We start from the raw sequence: 10,067 nt of genomic DNA, 5'->3' as shown, positions 1-10,067 counted from the left end.
GAGGCATAGAAGAATGTTGGTGAGCAAGGCTCCATGTGTACACAGCTCTGCGATGTCTCCTTCCCTTTGCCCGGGTATGGTGTCACTTCAGCCAAGCAATGGATCAGTAGAAACTGAATTAGATTAAAAAGGAAACCAGGTTAAAGAACCAAGTTTTAGCTCCCTGTTAATTGTAACTTATCTAGTGCCTGGATAATTGCTCGTAAATACCTGCTGAGTTGCCAAGCTTATGTTAAGGCTTGTCAGTCCTTAATAAATCTTAAAGACTTAAGATCCTACTCTTTGAGGCTACCCATGGCTTCCCAATACAAAGGTAGGGCAAAAGAAGTCAGTAATGGTGAGTGCTCCAGCTCAGCTAATCTAGCAGAATGCATCACAATCTCTATAAATGTGTGAGAAGGGCTGTGCAAGAGCTCCTGAAAAGGTCATTGGTATTTTTGGAGCGATAAATCATGGAGGGAAAGATTTGCATTTTGGCTGTATAAAACCCAGGGCTGGATTAGAGAGAGCATACTTTGCAGTAATATTTCTCTCCTGACTTGTTTTATTAGCTTCCTTTAAACATGTTACATTATTGCTTATAGAATTTCATTTACTTGGATTGGCAGCTTGATAAATATGTCTATTGGCGATGATTTGGATTGCTCTGGGCATTAATATTATTAAAACCTGTCACAAGGAAATGTCTGAAAGATGACTTACTGTAAAGATTACAGCATGAAATAAATCATACAATGGTATTTGTTACCGTTTATGGCCTCTTGGAGCCGAGTCAATCCCTTTTTATGTTGCATTATTTTTCAAGTTTTTATAGCCTTACATTATATATCGCTGTCAGAAATGAACAGATGGGGTGTCAAACATGAGCCTTCTGAATAATTCCCACCCTCGGGTTATTTGTATGAAGGACAAGTGTAAAACTGTGTTCTCAAGAAAAAGGAGATAGATAGAGGTGGAGAAAGTGTTGTTACAGTGAGCAAGATCCCTTTTGTCAGCAGGCACATTGTGCTTTTGATCACTACCTGGTATTTACGCTACAGGGTGGGGGCTCTGTGGCAAATTTAGCAGTCTGTTGGTGTAGCAAAAACCTCACAACTTAGACAAGTTTTGCGTTCCTTCAGCTTTACTTTTACTGCTAGAATGGGAGGGAGATGTGGAAGGGGTGTTTCGGTGATAGCCAAACCTCAGAGGGTTTGCGGAGGCATGGAAAGGTGTGGATGCCTATAGGTACCTCTTGAACACCTCACAGGTGGAATTCTAGAAAGAACCACACAGATGGCGTTTCTGGAGTTTGGGACGCATAAGGAAGACGAAGAACAGATGCTTTGGATACTGGAAGCTTGTGAACTGATGTTAGTCAGGGAGCTCCTCTAGGAAGAGATGATAATATTTTGCATTCCACTTTTTGTTGTGTTGGGAAGTCCCATTTTTCTTGCTGTGTATTTTTGAGGACTGCTTGTCAGAGTCAGGGTAGCAGGCTGGATGGAGTGATAGTTAAACTGATAAATACCTGCAGTTAATTACGTTTATCTGAGTTAAACTCGGGTGGGAGACATCGTCCATGCATACTTTCCCCCAAGGTTTCTCTCTTCAAATCTCCAGCCCCCAGAATCTTGCACAGGTACACAGAATATAAATCAGCATGATTTTTGGAACACGACTCTTCTTGGTATAAATGGGTGTTTAAGCACCCCAATAAACTGTTCAGTTGATGCAGGCTGGCTGAATGCTGCTCGTGGAACACTGAGGTGTTACCTTCACCAAAACTTGCACAACCAATAAGGCTGACAAATCATCGAGACGGAGCAGATATTTTAATGGATTTCTGTCACAGAAAACCTAGCTTCCATACTGTGCAAAATCTGCCCAAACTTGTTTTGTACAGACTGCATAGTCCCTGTGCATGAAAACTATGTTTGTTTACTGGCACTGAAAGAAGGGTTTCAGGTGACCCTGGACACCCTTACATACAGAATTTTTTCTTAACTTCAGTTTGTATTCATGCTCGCTGTATTTGGCACCTGAACTCCCTGTAATTTTAGCCAGCTGCCATTCCTCATTAATTTAGTCAACTAATCCAAAGTTTGTTCCAGCTTCTTTCTGAAGCTCTCTTCCCCCGTGTTCGCCTGCCTCTCTTGTTTCTCTGAGACCTACCATTATAGATCAGAGAGCCTTATCCTTTGCAGCCTTTCCATCTCTGTATTCCTCGGTCTTTTTTTTTTTTTCCTATATTTCATGTGAAAATACACCACCTCTCTCTTCCCCAGGCCCTTGTCCCATATCTATCATCAAGCTTGCATAAGAGTTTTAGGGATTCACATTCACCATGCAAAGTATAGTTGTACTGCACATTGTAGCTGGAGTTGCACCCACCTGTACATACTAATCCGATTCCACGTTATACAATAGTATAATCACTTAAAGAATTTGCATGACTGATGGTGTGAGTTCTGAGTGCATAAGGATAAGTTTCATAATTAGCTTTCCCTGTGAACTTGTGCAAACCAGTCTATTTATAATTTGGTCAGCTCCTGATTTTTAATGAGGGTGCTGAGAGTGACTGAAGCCTCTGGCAGCATGCATTTCATAGTTTAATTACCCACAGTACTTCTGACAATTACACCAATGTCATAAATCACATCATAATGACCCATTAAAAAAACCCACCCATACTTAACGATTGGATGGGGATTTAAATTAAACAGATACGCAATAGCTTAACAAAAGCCAAAAGCTCCATGGAGTTTCGAAGTCTTCCAAATCTTTTCATTGAGCTGTGGCTCCAGAAGGTGAGGAAACTTTGTGCGAAGTTTCTTTCACAGGCCAAGTCCTGATTTCCTCAGTAAGGAATTGCTTTTCATGGGATGAAATCCATTCCTCTGGGCCAGGCTAGAATTGGACTTCTACACGATTTGAGTCTTGGTAGCTAATTGGCCATTCCTGGTCTCTGTCTTTGAGTCCAGGAGAATTTAGGATGTCGCTTATTCTTGGCAATGCCAATACGGCAGTCACAAGCATCTCTGGACATCACATGAGCATGTAGGCACTGTTTTTAGCCAGATAACTTGAGTTTTAATAGGGATAGCGTAGAGGTACAGCTCACCTATTTTTCTGTTCTGGCAGATAACTTTTGTTACACTGTCCGTGGTTTAGTGAAGCGTAAATGTATCTGTCTTGTGTGTGGTGCTTAATGCCCTTCTTACTATTACCTGTTGTTGAAGAGGCCAGTTAGTAAGGGATGGTCAGCAACACATTGATCGCATGGCATTTTCTCCTCTGGTTATTTCTTGGGTGGTCGCCATGTGCCGCCTCTTACACAGACCTGAAACAACAGGGCCAGGCTAGGTCTGCAGGGACATCCTCTGAGGAACAGAGTCCACACAAAGTTACCACCAATTCAGCCAAAAATGAGGCCGTGCTACCCAGCAGAGTCTGTTATCCCACTGGGTCCTGACTCCCTGGGTTTAGCCCTTAGTGTAAATCATTTCTATTATCTAAGATCTTGCGTAAGCCAAGTTCTGCTCTTTAGATTATTTTGCTATTAATAACGTCACAATAAGTGGGTGGAAGTAGCTAATGGCTCTAAGCCACAAATGATCCCAAATGTTCCCAGTCTCTGCTCTCCTGTAAACCTTGACAGATTGGGAGTGCTTAGTAAAATATTGTAACACTCAACACGCATTTACAAGACAGCGATCTGTCCCATGACGGCTTCCAGATGTGTGTATGTGCAATTTCATAATTCAAGAACAGATTCTATTGCCCTCTGCAGATCCCCCATCAGGCTGTTCATAAATGCTGCTCATAATTAAATTAACGTACTAACTAGCCATGCAAATTTTCTTAAGCATTGACCAAAAAAAAAAAAAAAAGGGAACTGTTGAGATTCTCTCAAAAATGACAAGGTTGTCTTCAGAGATTATTTAACATTATGAGATGATTTGGTTCTTCCCTTCCTGTTTGCCAAATTCTGCTTTGTCCCTTCATCCGTGACAACTGTTTCAAGGTTTTAATGTAATAATTAGGAGCTGAATTTTGCCACCCTTACTCAAGCTGTCTGCTGTTATACTCTGAACAGCCCTTCTGGAATCAAAGCAAGCGTCTATCCTGTGTGTGGGTAGCAGGATCAGGCTTTAGTTTTTAAAATACAACCTGTGTGCAGCACAGGTAGCTGTGGAAGAACAAAAATATGCACATACACTTGTCCATGCCAAGGAGAAGCAGCTGCATTTGTATCTATCCCTCCTGTGACCTCGGAAGGGGAGAGAGACTTCAGCAAAGGTTTCACAAGGGATGTTATGAATAAGGAGCTGTTGTTTTCTGTCAGAAACAATGGCTCGTAACTCTGGCACATAAGATCTGCCTGTAGAAGTAGTATCCAGCTTTCCCATGATAACTGTGCTATATTAATTTGCAAAAGTTTTGGAGTTATAACACCTGGTTTATATCTATGGCTGAACTACATGTCCTTATCCAGTAAAGTGTTAGCTGAGGGAGGTGATTTGGATGGAGGTCGGATGCAGAAATGGAGAGCGAAGAACAAAAGCAGATGTCTTTTCTCCGATGACACTCTGAGGCTTCTTTAGTGCAGTAGACCCTAATGCATCCAGATCAGCATTCAGACAATTCAGTTATCCTTATGCATTCTGAATTTCTCCAGTGCTGCCAACTCTTCAGACTTTGCCACGCGGGTATTGGGAGTTCTTCTTAAGGCATCATCACCAGAGTCCTGTTATTAGAGAATCTTGGCTCTGTTTTAAAACGTGGTGTTGGACAGTGGCTATTAGACGGGGATTCAGCCTCTCTATTTGTGTGTTGTGTGAGTCCCAATGCTATATGTCTCTTTCCATGCTGTTTTCTCGGTTCAATTTATTTTACCTTTATTGTTCATGTTTATAACTCTAATGCGGGAGTCCCTAAACTTAGTGGGGGCTGTAAGTACTGCTGCAGTACAATATCCAGCTGGAGGGAAGGGATGGCATCCAGAGGGGCCTGGACAGGCTGGAGAGGTGGGCCTGTGCAAACCTCATGAAGTTCAGCAAGGCCAAGTGCAAGGTCCTGCACGTGGGCTGGGGCAACCCCACGCACAAATCCAGGCTGGGCGGAGAATGAATGGAGAGCAGTCCTGAGGAGGAGGACTTAGGGGTATTGGTGAATGAGAAACTCAACACGATCCAGCAATGTGCACTTGCAGCCCCGAAGGCCATCTGCATCAGAAGTGTGGCCAGCAGGGCAGGGGAAGGGATTCTGCCCCTCTACTCCACTCTCATGAGATCGTACCTGGAATATTGCATCCAGCTCTGGAGCCCTCAACATCAGAAGGACATGGACCTATTTGAGTCAGGCCAGAGGAGGCCACAAAGATGATCAGAGGGCTGGAGCACCTCTGCTCTGCAGACAGACTGAGAGAGTTGGGGTGGTTTGGCCTGGAGAAGAGAAGACTCCAGGGAGACCTTATAGCAGCTTTCCAGTATCTGAAGGGGGCCTACAGGAAAGATGGAGAGGGACTTTTTACAAGGGCCTGTAGTGATAGGATGAGGGGGAATGGCTTCAAACTGGAGGAGGGGAGATTTAGATGAGATATTAGGAAAAAAATGTTCACTCTGAGGGTAGTGACACAGTGGAACAAATTGCCCCGAGAAGCTGTGGCTGCCCCATCCCTGGAGGTGTTCAAGGCCAGGTTGGACGGGGCTTGGAGCAACCTGAGCTGGTGGGAGGTGTCCCTGCCCAGGGCAGGGGGCTGGAAAGAGATGATCTTTAAGGTTGCTTACCATTCTATGATTCTAATATAGATGATAACCACAGACTATTTTTATTTTAGTGCATTCTGTACAACCACACTGACTTCACTGGGATTACATGTGCATTGCTTAGGGGCAGATTTGGTTCAGTGGATGTAATTAAGAAGAATTTAACTACTCATTTCTAAGATTGGTTTTACTTGTTGCCTGATGTATGTGTTAATTATTGGATGGAATACTCTAAATTATAATATTTTGCAATGACACGTAATACTTCTGTGTCAATTAATTAAGCCTCGTAGTTCCTTGTGAGGTAGGAAAGCACTTTGATGCATTGTGACTGGAGTGATATAATCCATGCTGATGAACAAGCCAAGTCCAGACAAGCCCCACATTCTCACAGTGCAGGCCTGGGAGTGAGAAAAGGGGCTTTGTAGCAGCCTTCACAGGCACAGGCATTTCTCATTGTGTGTGGAACTCCACTCCTCCCTAAAGGAAAAGGTTAACATATGTGCAGATCTGGGAGTGATTCAAAAAAACAGTAAGAGGATTCCCAAATGGGATGTGAACTGAACAGCCCACATGCCAAGCGTTAAACCATCCCCAAGGCTGTGGGACAGAGGCAGGGGAAGGCTGTCAGGGCATTTGTGCTGGTGGGCCAGGGCTTTCCAGATCCAGCTGCTGGAACAACCTGCCTGCGTTACGCAGGCACCTAAAGGTTTTTTTTTCTCTCTGGACACTTTTATGCACAGATTCCTCATGTGTGTGGGTTTCTGGGAACCAATGGTGCAACTCTTCCAGGCCTTGCTGGTCCCCAGGTGTTTTGTGAGAAGGCTTCTACCCCTTTATCTCTCTCTGGGCAAAACTTAGGGCACAGAAATAAGCTCTGATTCCTGAGGATTTGCTGCTGTTCTGTACTTAGAGCACAGAAGGCAAACCAAACGAGCACAGACCTCGATGCGTACACATGACATTAAGGCTCATTGTAGCCACATTTTCCCACGACAAGGAGTGGAAGAGTTGATGTCAAAAGACTGCAGGCGAAGGATTCAACAAAGCTTTAGGGCTTTGCAAAGGCATTATGAAGAATTTAAAGATAGCTTGTCAGCGGGAAGTTGTTGGCAGCAAACAATTTGATAAAAGGACTTCCACTCCCTGCCTTCTAATGCTGTAGACAACTGTTAATCACTTATGTTAGTCCTCAAATGAAGTTTGAAACATCTTGGATGTGTCTGACCATCTTTTAGTGTAGCTGAGAGCTACATTATCTACTTTGATTCATGGGAACATGAGTGACTGATTTATATTAGGTCATGGCTATGGAAAGAGGCAAAAAAAGAAACATTTGACCATGTTGTAGCACTCTCAGTTTGACTCTGGTACACTGGACCAAACTGCTAGTTTGGATGACGTAGAAGGTATTGAACTGGGGTTACCTGCAGTATAAAACCAAGTTTTTCTCCGAGTTTAATGGTGGGCTGTTGTAACAGACCCAGTTTGTCTGTGGGTTGGGCACAGACTGATTACAGCAGTGGCTTATTCACCTGACACTGTGCAACACTGATTTCAAATGTTCAGCCAGGAGGACCACGTTTCAGAAACACCCACAGTCCAACGTACCTATTCTTTGTGAGGCAGTTCCACTCGTACGGTCTGCAACGGGATCTTGTGCTTTTTTGTTATTCTGTTCAGTGCAATGTAAGTGGTAAAGACCGCAAATAAGAATGTGATAGAGCAAGAAAGGTGACGCAGACACAGCAATGCACAGCCTCATGTGAATGCAACTGTTTTCTTTCCAGACTCGTGCAGAGCCAACAGGGATAACTGTGCACCCACAGCACAGTCAATTTGTGACCCAGATTACCTGCTAATGGCTCTAGTGAGTGACTGTGGCTCAATCAGAGCCTATTTCTGTCTCTCTGTCGGGTACTGCAGCATGTCAGTTCCAGTGCCCTCATCCTCAAGGTCCTCAGAGTCCAGTGCAGGAGGATTTACGAGTCTCTCAGGAAAATCAGATTTCATAAGAATCATGCAATTTGCAGAGTATATGGCAGAAGGAACCCTTAACAAAAGAATTGCTTGTTAAATCAGAACCTGCTTGGCTTTGGCAAGGTGGATGCTGTTATGATGAAGCGGGTTTCCTGCTGTCTTCTCCCTCTATCTCCCACTTTAGGGATCCAACAGGTGTTTCTCCGAGGCGTATATATTCCCATAATATTAGAATGAGGAGTTGTCATTTCTGACAGGTTGTGTATATAGATGATGGCTTTATTATGATAGAGCTATATACATTGATTGATTGGTAAATCTGAGTCAAGTAAGGGAGCTTGTGAGAAGATAGTCTCTAACTTGCCAAAATACTATTTAATCATTGGCCTAAGGACTGGCTGTGTGGGGAGGAGACGTGTGGCTAGTGGACACAGTTGCTTGCAGTTAGCACAGGGCTGTGTAGAGACCCTGCAGATATCTAAAGGGGTGCTGCTCCCCTTTCCCCTCAGTTTTGTACTAGTTTGCTAAATTTAGGAGAGCCGATTTGAAGCCCATCCCTGCCCCTTGTCAGAGATGCAAAATTACATTTAATTTTGCTGAAGGATGGGCAATTCAAAGCTGATCAAAAAAATGCTTCATGCAACATGCTGTTTGCCTGTGAAACTTCTTGCTGCAAATGCTGCTGAGAGCAAGAACTGTGCAAGTGGCAGAAGAGAGCAACAGGGATAGGTGATGTGGTGGCTTTGGCTGTGCTTTGTGAACTTCTGGAGATTGAGGGACTTCAGCGAAAGGGCCTGGAAAAAGATCGGGAACCTCATAGCTTGATACCACCAGTCTGTAAGAGGAGCGGAGCTGTCACGAGCCATTTGGCACCTGGAGCGCACTGCTTTGTTTGCCCTTCCTTTCTTTTCCCCTAGGCTACCTCCAGCTGCCAGTGCCTGCTGCTCCTGCCGCCTCTTGAGCAGCAGCAGTGCAGCAGCCAGTGCACAGAGGTCTGTTTCTACCTCTTTGGTGCCTTTCTTGCCTGAAGGAAAGATTTTTCTATGCTCTCCTCCATCAGGCATAGCTTGCGCCTTGCTTTGCATTATCTGCTATTTGTCTGCGTTAAAGGTCAGATGATGCTTGAATTGGATCTGCTGTAGGCAATCCCATTCTCTCTTATCCTGTGGTAGCGTGGAGGGAACAGAGATCAGAGGTGGTGCAGAGCTGGAAAGGACCAGTTTCCAGATTTGGGATTGCAGTCAAACCCAGCACTTCGTAAGCATGTTGCAGAGGAGACTGGAGATCAACTAGGCAGAAGTCAGTCGTTACAGTTTATGCCCATGCCATTAGCAAACACTTTGTGGCTTTTATATCTTGTGCTTTTAAGATAGGTGAACACCTATAAAAATTAGTAATATATTAATTCAGAAGAACAAGGTAACCTATTCTAGTATGATTGGTCCTGGGATTTGTTATTAGTCCCTTAGTTTAAGACCTAGGGAGCAGATAGAAACTGCAAAGAAGTTCCAACCTGGTTTTTGAATTCTCATATGGGATGGGAAAGACTCTACAGCTGTGCTGCGGTTATTGAAATGACTGTGACATAAGTAGTTATCCTGGGGATGGGTTAATTGTATAGCCATGGCATCGTGGAGTTTGGCACAAGCTGCAGACCCCCCAGCCCCATTTGCAAAAATGGAGGAAATTCTCAGGTTCCTTAACGCTGTGCTGAGAAGTGCTAAACCCAGTGCCAGCATGCGTTGGTCTGTGCAGGGCACAGCTAGGCCCACCTTGCAGGCTTCGTCATGAATGGCACCTTCCCCGAGCGAAATCCCCTCTCTCCTTTCTGTTAATCTCACCCGATACCGCATAGACAAGGACAAATTGGACACGAAAAAGAGTGTCAGGACCAAACCCTTGTCTGGTCGTGCAGCTCTACTGAAGCTGTTGTGTTCAGTAGGTAGTGTAATCGTAGATGGTGAGTTGCAGTTATCATTGCGATTTCAGTTACAGAGTGATTAAATAAACTTTACTCTTCAGCCAACTGTACAAGGCTGACTCTACCTACAGCACAGCTAGAGAGATGGTTTATGCAAACAGTTTATCCAGCAGATTCCAGGTCTCCTCCTACCCATGCCCGAGCCCCGAGGAGCCACGTGAGCAACCCTTTGCTGTTCGACAGGACTTCCCCAACAGTTCTGCTCTGTAGCAGTCCTTTGAAACAGTTTGGTGTTCAGAGCGGCATGTGATTGAATGGCTTTTGTTTCACATGGTGTTGTTGCTGCTTCTGAACTAACACAATGCTCTAAAACACAGCCACATATCTGAAATTTGCCTCTAAGAATATCCTGCAAT

At 44.2% G+C, this 10,067-nt stretch overlaps 1 protein-coding gene across 1 annotated transcript in view; it reads left to right on the top strand.

Moving 5' to 3' along the window:
- Window positions 1–10,067, top strand: part of KCNU1 (potassium channel, subfamily U, member 1) — a 42,915-nt gene that overhangs the window by 15,658 nt on the left and 17,190 nt on the right.

The sequence above is a fragment of the Charadrius vociferus genome, unplaced genomic scaffold (genome assembly GCF_000708025.1).
Source record: "Charadrius vociferus isolate BGI_N301 unplaced genomic scaffold, ASM70802v2 scaffold1044, whole genome shotgun sequence".
In the NCBI taxonomy this organism is placed as follows: domain Eukaryota; kingdom Metazoa; phylum Chordata; class Aves; order Charadriiformes; family Charadriidae; genus Charadrius; species Charadrius vociferus.
This window is presented reverse-complemented; position numbering and strand designations above follow the sequence as displayed.